This window comes from Equus caballus, chromosome 20 (assembly GCF_041296265.1).
Source record: "Equus caballus isolate H_3958 breed thoroughbred chromosome 20, TB-T2T, whole genome shotgun sequence".
NCBI lineage: Eukaryota > Metazoa > Chordata > Mammalia > Perissodactyla > Equidae > Equus > Equus caballus.
Window position 1 is genome coordinate 32232265 of NC_091703.1, and position 26763 is coordinate 32259027.

At 39.6% G+C, this 26763-nt stretch overlaps 1 long non-coding RNA gene across 3 annotated transcripts in view; it reads right to left on the reverse strand.

Annotated features, from left to right (window-relative positions):
- Window positions 1-460: 460 nt before the first annotated feature.
- Window positions 461-26763, reverse strand: part of LOC102150441 (uncharacterized) — a 28102-nt gene continuing 1799 nt past the window's right edge. The window contains exons 2-6 of one of the 3 annotated variants that reach the window (XR_011429935.1): window positions 24430-24539; window positions 21964-22128; window positions 7219-7634; window positions 6065-6217; window positions 461-591 (exon numbers count right to left, since the gene is read on the reverse strand). This is a non-coding gene — a long non-coding RNA (uncharacterized lncRNA). Of the gene's footprint in view, window positions 592-6064; window positions 6218-7218; window positions 7635-15946; window positions 18176-20303; window positions 21386-21963; window positions 22129-24429; window positions 24540-26763 lie in introns of those variants that run through there. The other 2 variants (XR_011429936.1, XR_011429937.1) reach the window with 2 other exon arrangements.

Consider the following 26763-nt stretch of genomic DNA (forward strand, 5'->3'; position numbering starts at 1 on the left):
GAAATATAATCAAACTGTTTCAGCAGATCCAATGACATAATAGAAATGCTCATCTTTTCTGTGACAGTCACCAGTCTGGGACAAGATAAGGTAGAGGTTTACTTGCTTACACTCACTTTCAGTTTCTGTATGTGTTTTACTGTGGGCAGATTACAAGCAGTTCAGAAAGGAGCACCGGTTCCTAAAAGACTCAAGTTAGCATTGGTTTAGGTGGACTTGCATTCTAGCACTTGCCCTGGAGCCAGTTAAATACCAGGAATCATTAAATAGATGATGGGGATCCCATATCCATAACCTGGGAGGCTAAATTTTAAAGCTGCCACTTCCACTGAAAACAACTGAACATAATCAATCAAATATAAAAAGCACCCAAAAGTATAGTAGAATAATCAAGAGAATAATGATTTAGACCAATATGTAAAGGTGGGCAAATAATCCAGGGAGAAAAGCTATTTTTATCCTTAGGGCATTTGCCAAATCTGGAAAAATCTTACCTTTGGTTGTCTTGGGTTCATGAGCTGCAATAGACAGGAAGTGATGCCCAGAGCTTATTCATGTGGGGAGACTAAGAGACATCCCCTTCCCGAAAACCTGGGGAAACAAGGTTCATATCCTCACAGTAAGGGTGAAACTAATCAAAATCTCCTTCATCCCCTAAAACAGAGTAGCCTAAGGAAATTTGCCTTTGAGCCAGCAAAAAAAAGGGGCACCCAACACTTTCCGATAATTTGCAACCATAGCTGCTACTCCTGTGATTTTAGTCCAAATTCACTTTACCATTTTGGACCATAATAACTTCACGCCATGAATTTACTTTATAATTGTCCTGGATTGATGATGACCTAAAAATTGGAAGAAAGAAACAAAAATCTCTACAGAAATCTACAATTAACCTAGATTTCTGAGAATTTGCACAAATAATTATGCAAGGAAAAAAAGCAGCTCATAGCAAGAAATGTAGAAGAGCAAATGGAAAAATATATGATTGAGAAGCAGAAAAAACAAAGGATAGTATAAAGAGGCTCATAAACTTCAATATTGGAATTATGAGACATAGATTACAACACAACCAAGACACGATATAAACATACAAACATATATATGATAAAAAGCAAAAGTGAAACATTGAAAATGTCTGGAGAAAAATAATGACAAAATTAAACATGCCTGCAGAACATAGGAAATTAAATATAACCTATCTGATTTTCAAAATAACCAAATAAGTTTTTCAAAATTAAAATTAAAACACTTTGAATTAAAAACTCAGTTTATGGACTTTTGAGCTATGAGGGATAAAAAGAACCAGATTTACTCTCCTATCTTAAACAACTACACATTCAGATAAATATATAAAACAAAGGCATTGAGACCTTGGACAAGAGGCAGCACAAGGATTGTGATCCCTAAGAGAAGGGAAAGAAGAGGTAAAGCAAGCCGACAATTGTCCACCTTCCTTCCTGGAGAGAGTGTCCAGGACACAGGGCAGGGAGGAGCAGCCCTAACAGAGCCCCGCAGTCTCACTGAGTTAGGGGGACAGAGTGGGGAAACGGGGAGGCCAGGACAGCCAATCGAAGGTGAAGGCACATAGAGAAGACAGCTGAACAGAAAAAGCACTGGAAGTCTGCAGAGGCTTCCCCTCAAGTCTTCAGCTCATCAGTGCTTGCACACAAGGAAACTATCCAAAGACAGGAAAGAATAATCCAAGAAGATTACAGGGAATATTATCTAGTACTCTACAGGGCTAGGAATAATGCCTGTCCCACCAGCCAGACTAGAAAACCTTATAATTTGCTGGGCATTGGGTAGAGTATGCAGAAGGGTCTTGTTTCTGAAGTTGGGAATAATTTGCCCTGGTCTAAAGATTTTCCTGTTTTGCCTAACAAATATTAAAAGCAAGATCCGAAAGCATCAAACAACTTCTAAATAACTTGTGTCCCAGAAATAAAAGGTGGAAAATATTTGTGAAATGCATAAATGTCTGGCACCTAATAAGGTAAAATCATAATGTCTGACATCAAGTAAAAAATAAGCACACATGCAAAGAAAACAAAAAATACAACCCACAAGGCAGAGAAAAGTAATCAATTTAAACTAACCTAGAACTGATAGAGATGTTAACAATAGCAGTAAATGACATTAAAAGAGCTAGTGTAAATGTATTTCTTATGTTCAAAAACTTACGTAAGAGACATGAAAGTATATAAAAGACCAAAATCAAACTTCTAGAGATGAAAAGGTCTGAGTTGAAAAATACACTGAATGTGAGATGGGATTAATGGTAGATTTGATATTGCAGAAGAAAAGATTATTGACCTTGAAGATATAGCAATGCAAACTGTCCAAAATTATATAAAGTAATAATTATTACAATGTGCTCTTGGGTTTGTAACACATTTAGATATGATTTTTATAACAAAACAGCCCAAAAAAGAAGTAGATATGCAGCTATAGAGTCATGTTTCTATATCTCACTGAAATTAATACAAACCTGAAGTGCACTTTGATAAATTAATATAAGGATATGGTCAACTATAGAGTAACTACTGAGTAAATTACTCAAAAATATAGTGAAAAATTATTAATTAAGTATTACGGTAGAAAATATCCACTTAATAAAAAGGAATCAACAAAAGAGGAATAGATGGGGGAAAAGACATGGGACGCATAGAAAATAAAAGTAAAATGGCAACACAAATCCAATGTATCAGCATTAACATTAAATATAAATGGATTAAACAAGTCAATCAAAGCACAGATTGTTAGACTGAAAACAAAACAAGACACATCTGTGCTGTCTACAGTAGACACATCTGAGATTCAATTATAAATGGATTAAAATTGCAAGGATGGAAAACATATCTCAGGAAAATCTCGACCATAACAAAGCTGGAGTAGCTACACTGATATCAGACAAAAGAGAGTTTTTAAAAAATTCTAGTAAGATGAACAGGGACATTTTACAATGATGAAAGGGTCAATCCATCAGGAAGATAAAATACTTGTAAACATATATGCACCTAATAACTGAGCACCAAATACATGAAAATGAAATTGACAGAAATTAAAAGAGAAATAAACAACACAACAGTAATAGTTGGAGACTTGATTATACCACTTTCGATAGTGGATAGAGCAACTACACAGAAGATCAGCAAGAAAATAAACGACTTTAGCAATACTATAAACCAACAGTATAAACCTAACAGACATTTATGGAACACTCCACCCAATCACAGCAAAATATACTTCCTTCTCAAATGCACAGGGAGCATTCCTCAGGATAAACCATATGCTAGGCCAGAAAACAAACCTGAATAAACTTAAAAGGATAGAAATAACACAAAGTATGTTCTTTTCTCACAGTGACATGAAATTAGAAATCAACCAATAATCGAAAGACATTTGGGAAACACAATCACGTGGAAATCAAATAACACACTTCTACATAACCAATGGATCAAAGAAGATATCAAAAGGGAAATTAGAAAATGTTTCAGATTAATGAAAATGAAGACACAGCATACCAAAATTTGTGGGATGTTACTAAAAGAATGTAGAGAGGGAAATTTATAGCTGTAATGCCTACATTAAAAGGGACATCGCAATTCAATGACCTAACCTTCCACCTGAAGTCAAAGGTAAAAGAGGAGCACACTAAACCAAAAGCAAGAAGAAGGAAGGGAAAGGGAAAGACTAGGGTGAAAATTAATGAAATTAGAAAAGAGAAGAGAGAAACTATACATAAAATTCACCAAACCAAATTTGGTCCTTTGAAAATCAACAAAATTGACAAAACTTCAACCAGAATCACTTAAAAAAAGAGAAAGAGAGAGAAGACGCAAGTGACTGGGATCAGCAGTGAAAGAGTTATGACTGACATGGTGACTGAGCACAGAGAAATAAGGAGAATTACAAAAGAATATTATGAACAATTGTATGCCAAGAATTAGATTAAATAGACAAATTCATAGAAAGATAAAAACTACTAAAGCTGATTCAAGAAGTAGACAATCTGAATACACCTACAGTGAGTCAGAAGATTGAATCAGTTATCAAAATTACCGAAAAGTCCAGGCCCAAATGTCCTCACTGGTGAATTCAATCAAATATTCAGATAAGAATTAAAAACAAGTCTTTATAAACTCTTTCAAAAAGGAGAAGAGGAAAGAATTTCATAAGGCCAGTATTATTCATATACCAAAACCAGACAATGATATCCCAAGAAAAGAAAACTACAGGCCAATATCTCTTATGAATATGGACACAGAAATCCTCAATAAAATATGGCAAGTCAAAACCAGCAACATATAGAAAATATTACACACCATGACTAAGTGGAATTTATTCCAGGAATGCAAGGGTAGTTTAACATACAAAATATCAATTAATGTAATACATCATATTAATGTAATAAAATACAAAACCCACACACTTATTTCAATAGACGAAGAAGAATTTGGCAAAATCTGACACTCTTCCATGATTAAAAAAAAACACTCAACAAACGGGCAAAAGAAGGAAATTATTCAATCTGATTCAGGACAATTATGGAAACTCTAAAGCTAATATGATAGTAAATGGCAAAATAATGGTTTTCCTCCTAAATCAGCAATAAGACAAAGATGTCGACTCTCACTACTTCTCTTCAACATTGTGCTCGAGGTTCTAGGCAGAGCAACTGTGCAAGAAAAAGACATAAAATGCATTCAAACTGGAAAGGAAGAAATAAAACTATCTCTATTCACAGATGACGTGCTGTTATACATAGAAAATCCTAAGAAATCCAGTAAAAAGTTTTTAGAACTAATGAAGTTCAGCAAGGTTGTAGGATGTGAGATAAGTATGCAAAAATCAATTATATTTCTATGCAATAAACAATCCAAGAATGAAACTAAGAAAATGTTCCATTTATAATAGCATCTAGAAAAATAAAATATTAGGGATATATTTAATAAAATAAGTGCAAAACTTACACTCTGGAAACTACAAAACATTGGTGAAAGAAACTAAACATCTACAGAAACGTAAAAATGTTCATGCATTAGAAGGCTTCATGTTATTAAGATGGCAATACACCTGAAATTGATCTACAGATTCAACACAATCCCTATCAAATACCTGACTTCATGTAGGAATTGACAAACTGACTCTAAATTCATATGGAAATTCAAGGAACCTGCAATAGCCAACCTTATCAAAGGAGAATAAAGTAGGAGGACTCACAATTATCAGTTTCAAAACCTCCCACAAAGCAATGGTAGTCAAGACAGTGGGGTACTGGCATATTGATAGACATGTAGATCAATGGAACAGAATTGAGAGTCCATAAATAAAACCACATGTCTATGGCCAACTGACTTTCAACAAAGGTGCCATGATCATTCAATGGGGGAAAGAATAGTCTTTTCAACAAATGGTGCTGGAACAACTGGACAGCCATATGCAAAATAATAAAGCTGGACACTCACCTTACACCATATACCAAACTTAACATAGAATGGACCAGGGGCCAGCCCAGTGGCACAGGGGTTAAGTTCGCATGTTCCACTTCGGTGGCCTGGGATTCGCCAGGTTCGGATCCCAGGAGTGGACATACGCATCGCTTGCCAAGCCATGCTGTGGCAGGTGTCCCACATATAAAGTAGAAGAAGATGGGCACGGATGTTAGCTCAGGGCCAGTCTTCCTCAGCAAAAAGAGGAAGGCTAATCTTCATCAAAATAAAGAAAGAAAGAAAGAAAAGAAAGTGCACAATAAGCCTCATTCACGCTGGGCACTGGAGATACAGGGAGGGAGCCCACAGTCCTCTGAGGAAGAAGCTGGTCACAGAACAGTGTGAGCACAGCTGCAGTGCAGAGGGGTCTCCAGGTGCAACTGTGCACATAAGTAACCATCTAGGGAAATGCTTCAGATGACAAGCGGAGGTGCCCTAGAGGAGGGAGCATTGGGAAGCAAGAGGGGAAGGATGGCATTCCACGTTGAAGAACTGGCAATTTAACCTCAGGAATGATGTCCATACTGAGATTCTGGGATCACATTGTGCAACAGGCCCTCTGTAAAACTTACCTTCTTAACTCCTCCAAATGTGGCTCTAAATCAGCATCATATCTTCCTTGGTGTCAGTTTCCATCCTAAAGTTGGTCCTCTTGCCAGGTTAGGAGTTTCTGTATTTCCTCTCCTTTGACATTTCCTCTCCACAGCCTGAAATTTCCCATTGTTCTGAAAGACCACAGTTAGGAGGAAACCCAGGAACCCGGCATCAAGCACGTGAGGCTGAGGGCCATGGCGTGCTACTCCAATTCTAAAACAGCCCATCTGCCCCCTGTGCTCTAGATTCTGAAGAAATGCCCAGCACCTGCTGATCCATGCGTCTTCAGACAGGGTCTAATGCACCAGCAATTTTGTATGATAAAGGCTTTAGAGACCTAACATTGGAAATCCATTCACCTTTGAGCATTCAACATGAATTACATGACCTGTATGTGGACAGTGAGTAGCTCACCGAGTCAGTAATAGAGCAGGAAAACGTGGATATCTGTCTACTGGACTTTCAGGCTACACTTCACGCAGGACTATCTCCTTAACTCAACATCATTCAGGAAACTCTCTTCTCCTGAGAATCGGTAATCTCCATTGACTATATGCTGTTTCTGTCCCTTACCCCACAAATCCAATAATGGATCATAGCTTTGATAGCATTTCCTGGGTGAGGGAAAGAAATGCTCTTCCATGACATGTAAGCGTGGTTTAGTTGTCACCATTTAATTGACACATGAGATATCTATTACCCCAAGGAGGGCTTACAAAGAGGAATATTAGTCAGGAAACCATAACATCTTTTTCTACAGCATCCATTCACCTAAGCTAAGTATAGAGCTCTACCTGCCAGAAGTAACATTTCATTCCCTCAGTTTTCAAACCCTGAAGATTCTTAAAAGTTTAAAAATGCTGAACATACTATATGTAAAAGGAAAGATAAACTACACCCCTGAAGGTGTCAATTCTTGTGCATTTGGTTAAAACTGTAATGAGCTTTAAAATATTTCACCGGAATCCTGAATTCCGTTCACAAGATCTGAATAATCCCTGGAGTTTATCAGATTCCCGAGTCAAGGGGCACAGATGTGGATGGTTTGCTCACTCAGATATTAAAGCCTAGGAAAGGGCTGATATTTAATTTTTAATAATAACTTTAAAAACATCTTCTTCTCTGACTTTACCCTGGGCTTGCTGCAGAGGAAAACCTGGGTGCTGTTTGCAGGGGAAGAGGGATCAAGGAAGGAGCAGCTCCTCTTTCTTTCTGCGAGACAGAGAGCAATGCTCAGCTCACTACAGCCAGGGAGTCTGGTGCTAAAATCTTCCACTTGAGACAAAGGTTTTGATTGAATGTCCACAACCGGTTTGGCTCAGGATCCACATTTAAGGCAAGAATCTCAAGTCTCTTGTGACAATAATACCGCTGCTGGATTATAAAAGGTTTGTGTTTTCACATCTCTGAAATTGAAAGTTGTGGGAGACTCCTGTGAGGTGCCACCACAGAGACAAAGTTGTCCTCAGCTGATGTTGCCTGTGCTTGTGTGAAGGTGGCCGGTAACAGGCAGGAGCTATTTATCTGATTGTCACCTCAGCTGATCACCTACATTGGAAACAGAATATGCAATTACGTTTAACCTAGATTTGATTTGTAACTGACTATTAAAAGGTTTGGATGATTATATTATAATTAAATATTAGTCATCATGTATGCAGAAGAGTCCAAAATCGCATTCAGAAAATAAAATTCTGTAAGAAAAGTGATTATTTATCAAGAGCAGAATGGCTGCACTTTTGGACTTTTTCATGAAGCGACATTCAGCTACAACAGAGGACCCACGCAGGGAAGAGAGCGGAATGTAGAGAAAGCACACTTCCATCTTCCCCCTTGAGACAGGGGTAAAATTGTTGTTTATCACATGGCTTGCAATGTATTAAGGGCAGTACAAGCTATCGTTTTCTAGAACAGTTTATGAACATGTTAAAAATCAGTAGAGTTTGGTTTGACCAATTTGTGATACAAACAAGTCATCAATAGTTTCCATTTCATTTTCAAAGAAACTGTTTCAATTACATTTGTGACTTTGAAGACGTTACTTTCTCTCTCAGTACCCTAGTCTCCTTATACATGAAATGCAGTTTAGTAAAGTAACTACAATATCTCAGAGGTTGGGAATTAAATGAGCTGATATTTGAAAGCACTTGGAACAGTGGCTGGCACATAGTAAGTGCTGTACCAGTGTTTGCTGTGAGTATTAATCTTATTACTGCAAGATGTACATGAAATTAGAGAAAATAAAATGAGAAACTTTAACCAAACAGAAAATTCGGAAGAAATCCCCTGCCTTTCAATATGCTGTCAAAGGACATAGGTGATCTTGAAAGTGGTAAAATGACTAAGGTCACAAACAAGTTCTGACGAGCAGAGTGTGGCAGCAGGTGTCTCAGTGACACTGTGCAAAACGACCTGCAGCCAAAGCAATTCAGAGAATGCTGCAGAGTCTTTAGATTTCTCTAATTATGAAATCCTAAATTGTGGGTATTGATGAGAACATATTATATAATTGAATGGATAATCATATGGTATGCCAATCAGCCAAAACATTGCATACATTCAATGTAGATTTATCCCTTTTTTCCTTTAGCTGTATTTTTGGTGACTTGTTTCAGAAAATGTAGGAAAATTCTCAGGTATGTAATGTTGCCTCCAACACTAGAGAAGCAATCAGTTGGGGGTGTCCCTCTGTCATTGTGGGTTGCATGGAGTCACTGATTCCCCTGAGGAGTTTGTGTGCCCAGACCCCAGCTCTAATCATAATTTCATTGGAGAAAAGTGACTAGGGAATCTCTGGTGCCTGGGTCTATATTAGTCTCACAAGATCAAATCACAGGCTGTGACCTTTTCTCCACAAAATCCTCTTGCAGGTGGGACTTCTGGTAATGACTGTATGAGGGGGTTGGGCAAGTCTTCCCACAGAAGACAATTGTGAAAACTGGACAAAAATATTAAAAACAAATGTTTGAAGCCACTGAAAAATAAACAAAGGAAGGCAGAAATGGGGGAAGAATTTTCATCTTGAATTACTCCTACTATAATGGTAAGAACTGCAAGTTTATAGCTTTCTGACCTGTGGGTGCTTCCAATCCCCCTGCAGGGGCCCCAGTGGCTCAAGGGGGCAGATGATAGAATTCAGAGTGCAGAGTGGCTGAAAATTTAAAGGTGAAAATTTGAAAGTGAGAGAGCAGCAGAAGGATTGAGATAAACTTGAATACAAGCTCCATCAAAATCCCTTGTTGACCCTACACTATGCATAGGTGTGGGAGACTCAAGAGAAACTGCTGAAAATCAGGGAGAACCCAGAGGGAGGTCTAACCATGACAGAAAGGCTGATCCTGGGAAAATCTGCGGTCTGCACCTTGGACTGATTCCCCAGTCAGCACAAAGCTCAAGCAGCAGAAACCAAAAATCTTACTGGATTAAGGAATCCAAGGTGAGAGTGCATGGCCGGCAGTGCATTTGGAAATGTAGGGGAAATATCAAAAACAAAGCAATCACAGAGGAAGTGAGTGTCAAAATGTGAGTATAAATTCCCAAATCCTTGGTTGACCACGAAAACACAGAGGCAGGAAATCTTTCAAGATCCATAATAAAAATGCAGTAACCGGATAGTGAAAATGGAGCAGAGACATTAACTGTTGCAAACTGCAGGGGTTCAGATTTCACAGTGCGGTCCAGGCAAATTAACTACCTTCTAGGAAAAAAAGCAATCCTCAGAAAAATAAATGCATTCCAGATTTGCTAAAACATAATATCTTTGATGTCCACTTTTTTGTTTTTTAAAGATTTGTACCTGCGCTAACATCTGTTGCCAATCTTTTTTTTTTTTTCCTTCTTCTCCCCAAAGCCCCCTGGTACATAGTTGTATATTCCAGCTGTGAGTGCATCCAGCTGTGCCATACGGAATGCCGCCTCAACATGACCTGATGAGCAGTGCCATCTCTGCGCCCAGGATCCAAACCGGCAAAACCCCGGGCCACCGAAACGGAGTGCACGAACCCAACCACTCAGCCATGGGGCTGGCCCCTTGATGTCCACTTTTAAATTAAATATTACTGGACATGCAAAGAAACAAAAATGTGTGACTATAATGAGAAAGTCAACAGAAATGTATTCCCAGTGTGCCCAGAGGTTGGATTTAGCACCTAAAGACGTCCATACAGCTTTAGAGACATATTTAAAGAACCAAATGAAAAACTGTTTAAGGAATTAAAGGAAATATACATATTATAGAATGAACCGACAGTAAATCTGAACAAATAAATGGAAAGTATAAAAAGTATCAAATAAAAATTCCAGAACTAAAAGGAAAAAAAATGAAATAAAAATTTAGTGGATGAATTCAACAGAATGTCTGAGAAGGCAGAATAAAGAATTCATAGAAATTACCCAATCCAAAAGAACACAAAGAAAATGGATTGACGAAAAACAAATAAAACCTCAAAACCCATGGGAGAAGACAAAATAAGGCAAATAAATGATCAGAATTCAAAAATGACAAGAAGGAGAAAAAAGAGCAGAAAAAATATTCAAAGAACTCATGTTTAAAATTTCTCCAAATTCAGAAAAAACTTTAGCTTATAGAGCCAAGAAGCTCAACAGACACCAAAAGAGAGAACTACAAAGAAGGCCACACCCAGGCTCACCAAAGTCAAACTGGTGAAAACCAAAAACAAGAAAAAGTCTTGAAAGCATCAAGAGATAAGGAATCTTACATACAGGATGTTGTGGTTTTTAAGTATTTACAAATTCTTTAACATTCCTTCCTTCTAACGGTAGAACTAACTCCCCTCCTCTCGAGTGTGAACTAGACTCAGCGACTCACTTCTAAAGAACAGAATGAAGTGGAAGTGATGCTGTGTGACTTCAGAGGTTAGCTCATAAAAGGGACCGTAGTTTTCTGCTCTCTCTTCTTCTCTCTCTCCCTCTCTCAGGTCATTTGCTTGGAAGAAGCCATGTCCTAACATGGAACCTCTGACATTTGCCTGGCTGGATGTGAACATTGCTATGGATCAGTGACTCCTTTGTGCCTCTCATTTCCCCCATTTTTAAGTGTCTATAGTGCTTATCCTTCCATCTGTCCCATAGCTGCATATTAGGTCTGTTGTGGGAGGGGGCAGGTAACTTGTCTCTTTAGTTCACAGTCTTCAGTCCATGAGGAACTCCATGTGAAGAGCTTCACTCACATAAACACACTCAGCGAGCATCATCTTCACCTGGACTTGATGTAGATGATAAGATTCTGGACTTTTCACTGATTCTGTAATGGAATGAGATTTTGGAGTCCTTGTGCAGAAAGCACTTTATTTTGCGTGTGGAAAGTGACAAAAATTCCCTCTTTGAATACACTTTAGTTAGACTCATCTGAGCCCTCTGTTTTACTAGGCCTTGACTTGTGTGCCTCAATATCCATCTTTGCTTCACCAAGTTTTGGTAGAAAGCCTATCAAGTTGGTTTAGCAAGAATCCCTCATCCTAGATATCTGGTCAAATTCCTCATCCCCCACTATGCCTCATGTAATATTAGATTGCTCTGGCCTGCCCTCAGTAAGATCCTATTAGGACAGTTTAGCAGAATCACCCTATCCACTCAGGAGTTTTCTATCAACTGACACTCTAGCCCTTGGGTATATATCGTCATTTTTCCCTGTATTAGTGGTTGAGTCCAATCTCTCTCACCTACTGAAAAACCTCTAGTGCAGCCGTCCTTTGAATAAAGTCTTCCTTACCATTCTTTAAAAGTTATCAGAATAATTTTTATTTCTTTGACACAGGAATGTAAATAATTAGTGGCCAGAAGAGGGACTGTGGTGGTTTTCAAATCTCCATAAATTCTCTGATACTCCAGAGGTAGAGACTAATTCCCCTCCCCATGAGTGTGAGCTGGATTTACTGGCTCACTCCTAAGGAATAGAATAGAGCAGAAGTGTTGATGTGGAACTTCAGAGACTGGGTCTTTAAAAGCACTGTGATTTCCTGTTTGGTCTACTGTCTCTTAAATCGTTATTCTAAGAAAGTCATCTGCCGTATTGTGCAGACACTCAGCTAAGGAGACACCCACATGGCAAGGAGCTGAGGCTTCTGCCAACAACCACATGAATGAGATTTGAATTGGATCCTTCCGTGCTCATCAAGCTTTTCAGTTCTGGTTTGACATCTTGATTGCAGCCTTATGGGACACCCACAGCTGGAACTACCAAGCTAAGCCACTCCTTCTTCTCTCACCCACTGGAAACATGTGAGATAATAAATTCTTGTTGTTTTAAGCTGCTAAATTTTGGAGTAATTTTTTACAAGCCAATAGATGACTAATGCACAGAGGAACAATAATGCAATAAATGACTGGTTTCTCACTAGAAACAAGGGAGACTAGAAGAAATTGGAGCAATATATTTAAAGTCAAGATCAAAAAGATGGGGCCAAACAAGAATTCTATATCCACTGAAAATGTCCTTCAGAATAAAAATGATTTTTTAAATTATTCAGATTGTTTTTAGAATTCAATTTTAATTCTTTTCTTAGCTTTTCGGTATTTTTTTATTTTTATAGTGGTTGTCCTAGGGATTACAATATACTTCCAGTTACTAATGTACTATTTCACAGAAATATACAGATCTTGCAACCATTTAGGCCTCTATATCATGCTCATCTTTTATGTTATAGGTGATATATGTAATACACCTGCGTGGGTTACAATCCCCACAAGAAAATGTTATAATTTTAATTTCAAACAGTTATATGTTTAAAAGTAACATGCAAAGGGCCTTTAAAAGGACAAGATGGCCTTTTGCATTTAGCCAGATATTTGCCATTTTTGATGCTCTTTATCTTTTCTGGGTCTGAGTTTCCATCTGGTATCATTTGACTTCAGCCTGAAGAACTTCCTTTGCCATTTCCTGTAGTGCAGGTCTGTTAGTGACAATTTCTTGTAATTTTCTTTTATTTGAAAATCTTCTTATTTTGCCTTCGTTCTTGAAGGACATTTTTGCCAGATGTAGAATTCTGGGTTGACAATATTTTTCTTTCAGGTCATTAAAGTATTTGTTCCACTTTCTTTTAGTTCTATGTTTTCTGATGAGAGTCATCAGAAAGTAAAGGAGGAGCAAAAGAACAAAAAAAAAAGAAAATATCATGATAGACATAGAATCTATCTTATCAACAGCTTCTATAAACTTCATTGATCACCATTCCAGTTAAAGAGCAGAACTTGTGAGAATAGGTTAAGAAACAACACCCAACTATACGCTGCTTACAACAGATGCACTTTCAATAGAAAGACACAAGTTGAAAGTAAATTGATGGAAAAAGATATGCCACACAAACAGAAACCATAGGAGGGTGAAGTGGCATACAGAAGATACACACAGAAAGGAATAACGAATAACAGAAATATACATAATGTTCTGTTTATCTACCTTTTTCTTAATTTCTTTAAAAGACACAACTTTTAAATAAAAAATGTGTTACTGTATAATTGGGCTTGTAATGTGCATTGATGTAATATATATGACAGTAACAGCATAAAAGTGGTTAAATGGAACTATATTGCTGAAAGTTTCCTCTATTTTACTCATTGTAGTTCAATGTTATTTTAAGCAGATTGTGAAAAGTTAAAAACACAGGTTTCAATTCTTACAACAATTGAAAAATAATGGAAGTATAGCTAAAAAGCCACTAGAAGACATAAAATCATAAACAAAAAGTATTTGCTTCAAACAAAGGAAGGTAGGAAAGGAGTCCCAGGAATGAAAAAGAGATGAGACCACTCAAAAACAAATAGCAAAATGATAGACCCAAATCCTACCATATCAACAATCATATTAAATATAAATTGACTATAATTCCAATCTAAAGGCTGAGATTATCAGGCTGGATAAATATCAAGACAGACTATATGCTCTATGTAATGGAAAAACTTAAAATACAAACCAAAAATAAGTTAGAAGTTAAAGGATGGAAGAATAGACCATGTAAATAGAAAGCATAAGAAAATTGGAATGTCTGTATTACTACAAAGCAAAATAGACTTTAAGAGAAGGAGTATTGCTAGAGACAAAGGACTTTTTACAATGATAACAGGTCAGTATCACATGAAGACAAAAGTAATACATGTACAAATATCTAACTATAGAGCTCCACGATAGATGAAGCATAAAGAACTGAAAAAGAAATAGATAAATTAACAATTGTATTTATAGATCAATACTCCTATCTCATTAATAGAACAAGTAAACACAAAATGAATATGAGCATAGAGGAGTTAAACCATATTTTGAGCCAACTTAAATAATTCACATGTATTGAGTACCACATCCAGCAAGAATAGGTAGACTTTTTTTCAAGTGTACATGGAACATTCACAAAAATAGACCGTATTCGGGGCCTAAAACAAGTCTCACTAAATGTAAAGAGATTGAAATTATGGAGTACACTCTCTGACCACAGTGACATTAAACTAGAAATCCGTAACTCAAAGATATCTGGAAAACTCCCAAATATTTGGAAATTAACCAAGATACTTCAAACCCATAGGTTATCATAGCTTAAAGATATCACAAGGGAAATTAGAATTCTTTTTAATTGAATTAAAATGTAATCAAAATTGGTAGGATGCATGAATAGCAGTGTTTAGAGGCAAATTTATAACATTAAATGGATAATAAAAGACTATTCTGAACTGAAACAAATAGATTTGATAACTGATGTTAAATGGACAAATTCCTTTAAAGACACAAATTACCAAACTGAATTGAGAAGAAATAGGAAAGGTAAATAATCTTGGATGAAATTAAAATCATAGTTTAAAAATATTCCACAAAGAAAACTCCAGGCTCCAATGGTGTCACTGGTGAATTCCATCAAACATTTAAGTATTAGCACCAGTCCTACACAAACTCTTGGAGAAAATAAAGGAGGGAGGAACACTTTCCAAATCATTTTATGAGGCTAATATTATGCTGATACCAAAACCAAACAAAGACATCAAAAGGTAACTTCAGACCAATGTTTCTCAGGAATCCTTAAGTAAATATCAGCAAATTGAATCCAACACATTATGACCCAGTAAGTTTTATCTCAGAATGCAAGTCTGGATGAATACATAGACATCAATCTAATGTATCATATTAATGGAATAAAGAACAATGACCTTAGGATCATCTCCATGCAGAAAAAGCATTTTAAAAATTCAACACCCATTAATGATAAAATCTCCCAGCAGAGTAGGAATAAAAGGCCACTTCTTCAATTTGATCAATGGCATCTATGAAAAACATACAGCTGACATCATACTTTACTGTGAAACTGAATACCTTCTACTCAAGATATGGAACAAGGCAAGGATATTGACTTTCACCGTTTCTATCACACACTGTTCTAGAGGTCCTAGCCAGAGTATTAATACAAGAAGAAGAAATAAAAGGATATGAATTATAAAGAAGAAGTAGAGCTTTAATATGCAGCTGACATGACTGTGTATATACAAATTCCTAAGGCAAGAAAGCTTCTAAAACTAATAGGTGAATCTAGCAAGACCTCAGGATACAAGGCCGATTGTATTCCTAGGTACCAGCAACGTAAAATTTGGAAAATGAAAAATTCTAAATTCCATTTATAACAGCATCAAAATAAAATATTTAGGTGTCAACTTGAAGAAAGTGTGCAAGATCTGTACACTGAAATCTACATACCGGCACTGAGAGAAAGTAAAGAAACACTGAATAAACAGAGAGAAATATCATATTCAAGGATTGGAATACTCCATATTGTTGTCATCAATCCTCCCGAAATTGATCTATAGACTAAATGCAATTCAATCCTCAACCCTAAATACAAATCAAAATTCCAAATGGTTTTTTAAAAAGAAATTGTTTATTCTACAATTTATATGCAAATGCAAAGGACTTTGACTAGTCAAAATAATTTTTTGAAAAGAAGAAGAAACTTGGAGGATACACACGACTTGATTTCAAGACTGACTACAGGCTCCAGTATTCAAAATAAAGTGATGTTGGCATGAGGATAGTCTAGATCAATGAAATAGAATCAAGAGTGTATTGGGCTGGCCCAGTGGCGCAATGGTTAAGTTCACACATTCCACTTCTCGGCGGACCAGGGTTCGTAGGTTCAGATCCCAGGTGTGGACATGGCACCACTTGTCAAAAGCCATGCTGTGATAGGCGTCCCACGTATAAAGTAGAGGAAGATGTGCATGGATGTTAGCTCAGGGCCAGTCTTCCTCAGCAAAAAGAGGAGGATTGATAGCAGTTAGCTCATGGCTAATCTTCCTCAACAACAAAAAAAGCATATAAAAAGAACTATACATATATGTTCATGAAAAGGAGTCAAGATAATTCAATGGAGAAAGGATAGTCTTTTCCACAAATGATGTTGGAACAAATAACCACAAGGAAAAGAATGAACATCACATACAAAAACTACCTTGAAATGAAGCGTAGACCTAAACATAACATCTCAAATTATTAAGCTTCTAAAACAGTGCTATCCAATAGGAGTATCATTTGAACCATAAATTTGAGCCACAAATGTAAACTTAAATTTTTTAGTAGCCACATTTTAAAAAGTAAAAAGTAATAGGTGAAAATAATGTTAATATTTTATTTAACTCAAAGCAATCAAAATACTAAAAATTAAGCACATAGCCAATAAAAAGATTACTGACGAAATATTTTACATTCTTTTTCTCATACTTTACTTTTCTTGAAATTTTTTTGAGTCTCCAGGAGTTGAAAATTCCTTAATTTTATGTCCTGCCATGTGGTGAATTTACTACAGATCCAGCTATCCTAGGATTTGCTGACCACATCAAAATCACTTACCCCTCAAACTCGATGTAGGAGAGAGTGAGCACAGAGACAGAGTTGGTGGTAGGACCCCACCTCAGCTTCCTCCCTCCTCTCCCAACTTTCCTCCACTCACAGGCCCTTCATCCTCCTCCAATCTCCAGGATTTCATGAATCCCCAGAGACAAGGGAATAGTTCATGAGATACACAAACCCAGATCCCCACAATTCCTCTACAGGAAGTCCTGCCTGCAGTCTGCCCACTCCCATTCCTGCTGGAGCCTCAGTGCTTCCCCAGTAGAGCCACAGGTCTGTTCAGAGGGTGATCTAGAACACGCTTCCTCCCTATAACCACAGGGCTCACTCTCTCACCTCCTTCAGGACTTAGCTCAAATGTCACCTCCCAGGAAAACCTCCCCTGAGGATAATATTTAAACTACAACCAGCTCCCTCATCTTCCCTGCCCTGTTCTCAGCACATAAGCTCCATGAGGGCAGGGTTTTGCCTGAGTTGGTGTGATACATCCCACAGGACCTAGAACAGTGCCTGGCACAGAGCAGATGCTCAGTAAGTATTTGTTCATGAAGGAAGAAGCGTAGGGTCCAGATCTCCTCAAAGCTGAGACCGACACAGACAGGAAAGTGGTTCCCTGGGAAGTGACTGGGGGAGGGGGCGTCTCTTTCAGTTGGGAGGGGGAGGAGCTGCTCACTAGCTTATCCCAGGCCAGAGCCAAGCAGACAGAAGGCCACACAGAGTCCCGCCACACTTCCCATGCAGCCAAAGCACACGGTCAAGGACTAACCCAGACACCAGCTGCCTCCGCAGACCCCTGCACTCCGAGGGGGACCCTGGATAGCCAGCAGGATTCTTAGGTGGTGAAGTCCTCCAGGGCCCAGTCTTTTATCCAAAATCCACTGATTCTGTTCAGCTGGAAGGCGTGGCTCAGCTACAGCCTGTGGGTCCCCGGGGAGCCCTCCCCTGACCTGTGACCCCCAAAGTCCTAGGTCATTCGGCAGGCCCAGAAATTAGATTTGGGTCCAGGACTGTAGGACCTTCAATTTCAGGCTTGGAGGTGGCAGGCAGCAAGGCCCAAGGGACCCAGTCAGCAGGTCAGTGTCTGCTTACATCCACCAAGGGGAAGAAGAGGCCGGATGCCGGGGTTCAGGGCTGAGGAAGAGGGTAGGGCTGCCCTCCAGGCTCCAAGATGGTGAATGGTCTGATATCCAGCGAGAGATCCGCCATTGGCATCCCTGGGTATGGTGTTTGTATGTGTGGGTCCTGGAGGCTAGGGAAAGGAAAGGGACACATTCGGGTTCTGAGGGGAATGTTAGGCAGAAGCCTGGGCCCTGACTCGTCGTCAATCTCCTTGCAGCCCACTGTAGTCTCCAGGCTTCACTCTACGTCCTGTGCTCTCTGCTCCAGGAATTCAGTCTCCATGGCCACAAGCAGCTGGACAGCTCCCTGACCGGGATCCCAGGGCAGCTCTTTTTGGGGCAGTGACTCTTGCCGTCTTAGCAAATAAAGGTGTCCAGGTAGCTGAGGGCTGTGAAATGGAAATGGACCTGGATCCAGCTGTGAAGTCATGGCTCAGGGAGTGCGACTCTGGAAACCCTGGCATCACTGCCAGGGCTGTCCCTTCCACGGAGGCACAGGCCTTGCTCTCCCCTGCTCTCAGTTCCTTGATTCTCCCTGTTACCCCAGCATAAGGGGGTCGGGAGTAGAGGGGAAGGTCTTGCTCTGGAAAAGGGAAAGCCCCTTAATCACCTCGCTTCTCCTTTTCTTGTCTCTCTCTTCCATGCGTGTTTGAGTTAGACCACACCAGTAAGTAAGAAAAAATGCCTAAACCTGATTATAGTTTACCAGCCAGTTATGGAGCTAACAGCTGTATAATTATCAACCAGGTAAAAACAGAGCCCTCAGTGCCCCAGAGAGGAGCCCCTTTGCCTCTCCCCACACAGAACCCATCCTCCTTCCATAGGCGTCCACTAAGCTGACCCCTTCCCCTGCCCCATCCTCTCGGGTTCCTCCCCCTCCACTGCTGTTGGCCTCCATTCCCCTAATGCCCCTCCTGCTCCTCACTCCTCAAGGAACTTCCTCATCTTCCTAGGCCATTACCCTGGGGATCTCTTCCTCCTCTTCCCCCTTTCTACCCATCCTGGGAATGCAGAATCCAGAATTGATTCCCTGCAGGAGGAGCCTTCAGCCATAGAAGCAGCAACAGGAACAAGTGACAGGGACTCTGGGGTTCAAGGAGAATGAGGACACTCAGTATGTTTCTAGGGTCCACTCCAGACCTGGGAACCAGCTGTTATGGACTGAAGAATTGTTCCTCCCTGAGGCCACAGTCCATTGTCATTCAATGGGGAGGAAAACGTCTATGTCTGCATGTATTTTGGGAAACAATTCAGACTCTGATCCTGACACTGGATGGGGGCTCCCTCTTGTGTGCACAGCCCTGTCCTGCTGCTGGGAGCCCAGGGAGACACTGCGGAGGTCCTGGGGGAAAGGCCAAAGGGGAGCTTTGGTCTTCCATCTTCAGTCCTGTAGCCACTCAGGGGCACCACCACTCTGCTCTCTCTTATTCCCACAGTGAGGGCAGAGGATGGGCTGTGGTCTGAGTCAGACAGAAGTGGCTGACCTGGAGGCTGGACATCAATGGGGGATGAGGATGCCTCTGAGCAGCCCTGGGCTCAGGCTCGGGGGTGGAGCATGGATTGGATGAGAGGGGATCTCTGGAGCCCTGCCCTGCGTCTAAGGCTTCCATCTTTTCTCCCACAACCACTCTCTCCAGCCCCTTGGTGATAACACCCTGGAAAACTGAAAAATAGATCATGTTTTTCTTCCACTCCCTATTCCTTTTCTGAGGGCTATTTTTAAAAACAATCTCTTTTATTTTAGAATACGAGTTTGAGACTTACAAAAAAGTTGCAAAGTTAGTACAGAATTCCTGTATATACCCCACTCAGTTCCCTTGATATTAACATCTATGTCATGATCATATATTTGTCACAACTAATGAAGCAATATTGATACATTATTACTAAACTGCAGACTCTTTTTGGATTTCATTAGTTTTCTCTTTTCTATTCCAGGGTCACCCTATGATACCACATTAGGTTAAGTCCCAATCACGTCTTCTTTAGGTTCCTCTGGCTGTGACACTTTCTCAGACTTTCCTTGTTTTGATGACCTTGACAGTTTTGAGGAGTACTGCTCAGCTATATTGCAGACTGTCTCTCAACTTGAGTTTGGTTGACCGGGGCTATGGGTTTTTGGGAAGAAGCCCACAGGGGGGAAGTGCCATTCTCAACACAACTTATCAAGCATATATAATACCCACTTGATGGATCACCGATGATGTTAACCTTCACCACTTGGCTGAGGTCATGTTTCCCAGCTTTCTCCCTGTGAAGTTCCTTTTTTTCTTCATCCTTTTCCACACAGTAGTCTTCAGAAGGAAGTCACTATGTGCAGCCCACACTTAAAGGGTGTTCTGCTTTAAACATTTACATGCACGTTTTGGTGCAAATGTAAGTTTTCAAATGACTTTGGGTAAATACCTAGGAGAGTGATCGGTAGGTTGTATGGTCAGTCTACATTTAGCTTTACAAGAAACTGCTGAATATCTTCCATAGTGGCTGTGCTATTTTGTATTCTTGCCCACGATGAATGAGGGTTCTTGTTGCTCCACGTCCTGGGCAGTATTTGGCATCACCAGCTTATGGATTTAGGCCATTCTAATAGGTGTTTACTGGGATATCACCGTTATTTTCTTCTGCAATTCCCTAATGACATATGAAGTTGAGCATATTTTCATATGCTTATTAACCAACCATAAATCGTCTTTTTCAGGTGTCTGTTCAGGATTTCGCTCATTTTTTAATTGAATATTTGTCTTCTTATTATTGAGTTTTAAGAGTTCTATATATATTTTAAAATAAATCCCTTATCAGATATGTGATTTGCAAATATTTTCTCCCAGTCTGTGGCCTGAGCCCTTTTATTGACATAACAGTATACATTAACGCACAGATAAATTCTTCTGGGAATAGAAATGAGGAATTGCTAACTGCGATGGCTTCTGGGTTCAGAACATGGGTGACATGACTCATTTATTTTTGTATATTCTTGAGGCTTATTTGAATTCTATTGTGTGTGCATGAATAAAGTTTTCAAAAATAAATTATATTAAATTCCCTTACACTTGTAAAACTCTTGACAGATCACCCTCGGATCGTGATTTAAGATTCATATTCTGATCCTCTACTTGAGGACCAATTACTTTTTCACTCAACTATTTTGCCTTAGAATTTCCAGTTCTGAAAGGGTGGGCTAGATTATATGGATAAATCCTCCCACTGAAAATAGCTAAAAATGCCACACAAACCACAAAAAGCATCTTCTTAAAAGCATCAGAGCTGACAAGTTACTAATAAATGACCACACCCCAAAAAGAAGGGAAAGATCCTGCTTGGCCTCCACAGAGAACAGCGTCCTGAGAGACGGAGAAAAGGCTCTGTGAGCTCATTGCCCAGACAGGGAGCCCAGCACTTCCAGCTCTGAGCCCCGAGCTCTGGACTGTCCTACCTATCTGTCTCCCTTTTAAAATTTAAACAAAGCTTTTATATTCTGATTATGATGTATACGTACAATGTACTATATATGATATAATGTATATTCACTATAGAAAGATTATAAAATGTTAAAAGTTATACATGACAAACTAAAAATAACTGTAATCCTCACACTTGGAGATATTTTGTTGCAGTGTCTCCTAGACTATTATATATCCTCCTGCTGCTGCCCCAGGGCTGGAACTCTCTCTCTAAGTTGATAAGCACAGAGCTCAGTGGGCCCCAGCCCTGCTCTCTCCAGATGCCATCTCCAGAGGCAGTTCACTCTCACACCTCCTGAGGGGACCATTTCTCACTTTCTCCTCCCTCCTCAATCCCCCCCCCCCCACTCCCTCTCCACTCCCCACTCTCAGGCAATGAGTTTATTTCTTTTTTCACTCAGAGAAAAGAAGACTAGGTGAGAACTGCACCATCGTCCCCCAACACCCCACATCTGTACCTGTATCCTCTGCCTTCACAGCAGTGATGATGGATGGTCCTGCTTCTGTCTAAGGCCACCTCTCAGCTTGGGTACAGGATCAGGTCCCCTCCCTCCCCTGCATTATCAACTTCCTGCTCTCTACCGGTTCCTTCATTCCTGCATACAGACAGGCTGTAATAGCTCCTATTTTAAAAGAAGAGAAAGAAAGAAAGAAACTAAATAAATCAAAACAGAATCCTTTCATAAAAATCTACCACGCAATCCCATGTCTCCTTCCAACTATTGCTCCATTTCTTTTCTTTTCTTCTTTTTTTTTTCCAAAGATTGGCCCTGAATTAACATCTGTTGCCAATGTTCCTCTTTTTTTTTTTCCTTTTCCCCAAAGCCCTCCAGTGCACAGTTGTATATTCTAGCTGTAGGTCCTTCTGGTTCCGCTATGTGGGACACCGCCTCAGCATGACTTGATGAGCCATGCTACATCCACACCCAAGATCCCAGCCAGTGAAACCCTTGGCCACCAAAGCAGAGGGCATGAACTTAACCACTCAGCCATGGGGTCGACCCCTATTGCTCCATTTCTATGACACTCCTTATATGACAATTCTTAAGTCCATTCTTTCACCTACCATGTTGTCTTTTTGTTTTTAGTAAATATGCATTTGCATATAGTTTAAAAGATCCAATACCTCTACAAGGCTTGTTAGGAAGATAGATGCTCCCCGCCCCCTCAGCCACATTTCCGGAGTCTCAGAGACAACTGGTTTTAGTTCTTTTAGCCGCTTCTCTAATTGTTACTTCTCTGCCTCTAAATAGAATACTTATAATACTCTTTCTTTTGTTTTTCAGTTTTATGCATCATCTTTAGTGAATTGGCTCTTCTTTCACACACCCCCATCCTCCCAACGTAATTACTTTACAATTTTGATGAGCTCAATGTGCCACGTCTGCATTTTTATGACCATGTAAACATTAGTCACAACTGAGCTTTTAGTAGACTGTGATTACTTTTCCTTTCTTGAATCAACTTTTTATGTGCCCTGGAGTTAGTAAATACCTTGTTTCTTCATTTGCTTGGTTTAAATGATTCCACTACTCTCCCCAGGATCTAAATGTTCATGAACATATTTGAGCAAATCTGGTATGCTACCAGCTTCAACTCTTCACGGACACCTGTCCCACAGCCCTCAGTCCTGCCCCACGTGGACTGGTTTCCTGCACACCTGAGGCAGGGCTGACATCTTCGATCTCCTTCACTTCATCCTGGGAACATTTGACTCTCTCTTGTTCTGACTCCCCTGTTGCCTAGATCCCATTTTTCCCCATTTTTGGTTTTGTCCATCCTCGTTCTCCACTTTGCCCAGTAATATCCTGAGGAAAGGAACATGGAAAATAAAACATGAAACTCTAAACATCTAAAATGTCTTTAGGCTGCCTTAGCCCTTACTCACATCTTGACTAGATATAGAACTCCGTGTTGGAATATTTTTTCCTCGGAATTTGGAAGGCATTGCTGCAATGTCTTCTAGCCTCCAGGCTTGTGTTTGTTGCCTCTTCAAGATTTCAAGGTCTCTTCTTTTCCACCATCTTTCTGAAACTTCACTGTGATTGTCATGGTGTGGGTCTGTTTTCGTCTACTGTAGTAAGAACTTAAGCCATTCAAAATGAAAATTTTTGTCTCTAAACCTCAAGAAATTTTCTTGAAATTTTTTTATCATTTCCTACCCTCCATTATTTCATTTTTATTAACATGTTGGAATCCCTTGATTGATAGACTGATTTTCTCATAGGTCTTTTCTCCAGCTTGCCATGACTTTTCCATCTGAACTATTTAGTGGGAGTATGACTTAAGAACACGTGTGATTATCTTCTTAGGATAAATTCCTAAAAGAGAATTTTCTGTGTCAAAATGTACGCACATTGAGGGGCCAGCCCAGTGGCATAGTGGTTAAGTTCGCGTGCTCCACTCAGGGACCTGAGGCTTGCAGGCCCAGATCCCAGGCATGGACCTGGCACCACTCGTCAAGCCATGCTGTGGTGGCATCCCACATAAAATAGAGGAAGATTGGCACAGATGTTAGCTCAGCAACAATCTTCCTCACAAAAAATAAAAATTAAAAAAAATGAAAGCACATTTAAATTGTTGAGATATTTTTCAAAAGCTCCCTCTAAAGATTTTGTGTGTTTTCCAGTCTATTAATCTTTATGACATATATTTTCCCTCCCCTCTGGTTGATACTCTCATGACTTACCTTCATCTTTGCCAAGCTGATAGACTTTTGGTTTTAATTCCCATTTTTATTCCACATTCTCATTTTTGTTTACATTTATTACTAATATATTTATTGAACATTGTCATTTCTGCTTTTCCAAATTGTTTTATAATTAATATTCTTTATTTTTTGATCGAGTTGTAGTTATTTTAAAATATTGAATTTAGAAAGAAGAGAAAGCAGCCCCAACATTGGGTACTGGTCTGACACTTACAGCGAGGCCTCAGTGTGGTCAAAAGCTGGCCTGGTGCTCACCACTTGGCATGTTATTCTCCTGTTGGACATAAGTCATCTCAAAGAACATCAACACCAGACAAGGACACTCTGAGAATGTGAAAAAGTAAGAGAAAACAAGATCACTACATCATGTTGTCTAAGCAAAACAAGGCACTGTAAAACTCACAAAATACCGAACATATCCCTCTGCTGGCTCATATGAGCTCCAATTACAGCTTTGTTCTTGCTCTAGTCGGCCACGTCTACAGATAAGATTTATTGAGATGCCCAATCATAGAATTGCCCCCACTTCCTGACAACACCCAATCTAGATAAGATTTATTGAGATGCCCAATCATAGAATTGCCCCCACTTCCTGACAACACCCAATCTAGAGTGAGCCCCTGCTTCTATAGACCCTCCCCCAAATCACCCAACCAAAGCCCAAATCCCGTATATGTTCTTACACCTTCAGACTCAGATGGCCTGTGGTCCCTGTGGTGTGCATTCTCCCTCGCAGCAACAAGTAATAAACCCAACTTGTTTGCCCACAGGAGTGTTCCTGGTGGTCTCTGGTTGAAGAACATTGGCCATGTTTTTATCCTTTTGTCTGTCACAATTTTTTGTGTGTCTCTGAGTTTGGTTACTGGCATGTGTATTTATCTTTGTGAGTGTGTGGTTGACATAGAGAAGTTTTATGTTTTTCCTTATGGTTTTTCATCATTGGGTCATGCTTAGAGAATTCTTCACTCCACAGCTATAAAACTTTCACGTATATTTTCATCTAGGAGAGGGGTACCGGGGTGAAGGGAAATAGAATTGCTTGAATTTGGGCTGAAAGTGTGGGAAGGAACAATAGGTAAAGAATTCTAAGGTGGTGGCATTCTAAGGTTTATATCTTCTGCTCTATAATTTTACAAGTGGATCCACAGGGCCTACAAGGTAATTGACATACATTGTGTTCAATAAATGCTTCCTCTTAGGCTAAGCAAAGACTTATGTCCCTACTTATGTTGACAAGGTTAATGAAAACAACACCAAGAGCCCCAGTGTAATGTACATAAGGATTAGCTCCACTGATGGGCATTTTTGAACACTTATGGCCTTAAGGTAATAATCATGTTTGGGTTAATGTCTGTACACTCTAGTTGTTAAAATACATGTTAATTCAACTTCTTGGGCATGCTATATTTTAAGGATATGTCTAAGACCCACATGGACAAAGCCATGACCCCCAAATGAAGATAATTTTAATATACATCAAACTGTGAGTCACACAGTATCTTTTCTAGGGGAGGAGACTGAAAACTAAGAACACCCTAGATATGCACTGTCCACTATGGTAGCTACTAGCCACAGATGGTTACTTAAGTTTAAAGCAAATAAAATTAAAAATTCAACTGCTCAGCACAGTAGCCACATTTCAAGTGCTCAACAGCCCCATGTAGCTACTGGCTTCCACATTGGACAGTGCAGACATAGAACAATTCCTTCATCGCAGGACATTCTATTGGATAGTACTGCTCTTCACACTTTGTGGGTCTCAAGCCAGACGCATGAGACTCACGTAAAATGAAAGAGCCAATATTATTTCTCTTAGAGATACATCAAATTTCTATCTGAGATGTGAATACATATTAAGCTGGTATGTAACAAAACCAAAAAAGGTTGTCAGTGGTCTGGTGCCTTCACACATAAACTTGTCAGTTCCAAAGGGAAACCCCTGTCCCTGCACCTCCCTTCCCAGACTGAGGACACTCTCTGGCATCAAATTTCCAGCGGGTGAGTTCAGGGGAGACTAGGGGCAATGCTCTAAGCTAAGTTTGGGGAGGCAAGGAGTCCAAACTCAGTGAGAGGGATTCTGGGAAATCAAGAGGAGGCAAAGGTGGGACCAGTTGTGGGACTGTGCCTGCTTCATTCAGAACAGCAGTTCTCAAAGTGTGGTCTGTGCAACCCTTGAAGTCCCTGAGACCCTTCCATGGGAGCCATGAGGTCAAAACTCTTTTCATAGTATTACTAGACATTATTCGCCTTTTCACTATGTTGGCATTTGCACTGAGGTAAAACTGAGTAAGAATGGAGGCTGTGGTACCAAACTGCAATCGTAGTTATCCCCACCCCCACTTACTTGCAGAAAAACAAAATGAAAAGAAAAACCACTTACTTTAAAACGTCCTGGTTGAAGCACTAAAAATTACTATCATGACCAAATAATTATTCTTAAATCCACGTTTTAAAAATACCTTACATCATGACGTGCGAAGTACACATAAGGCCCTTCTGCTACATTTCCAAGTGCTATGTCCCAAGGAAAATAATTTGCACGAGCTGA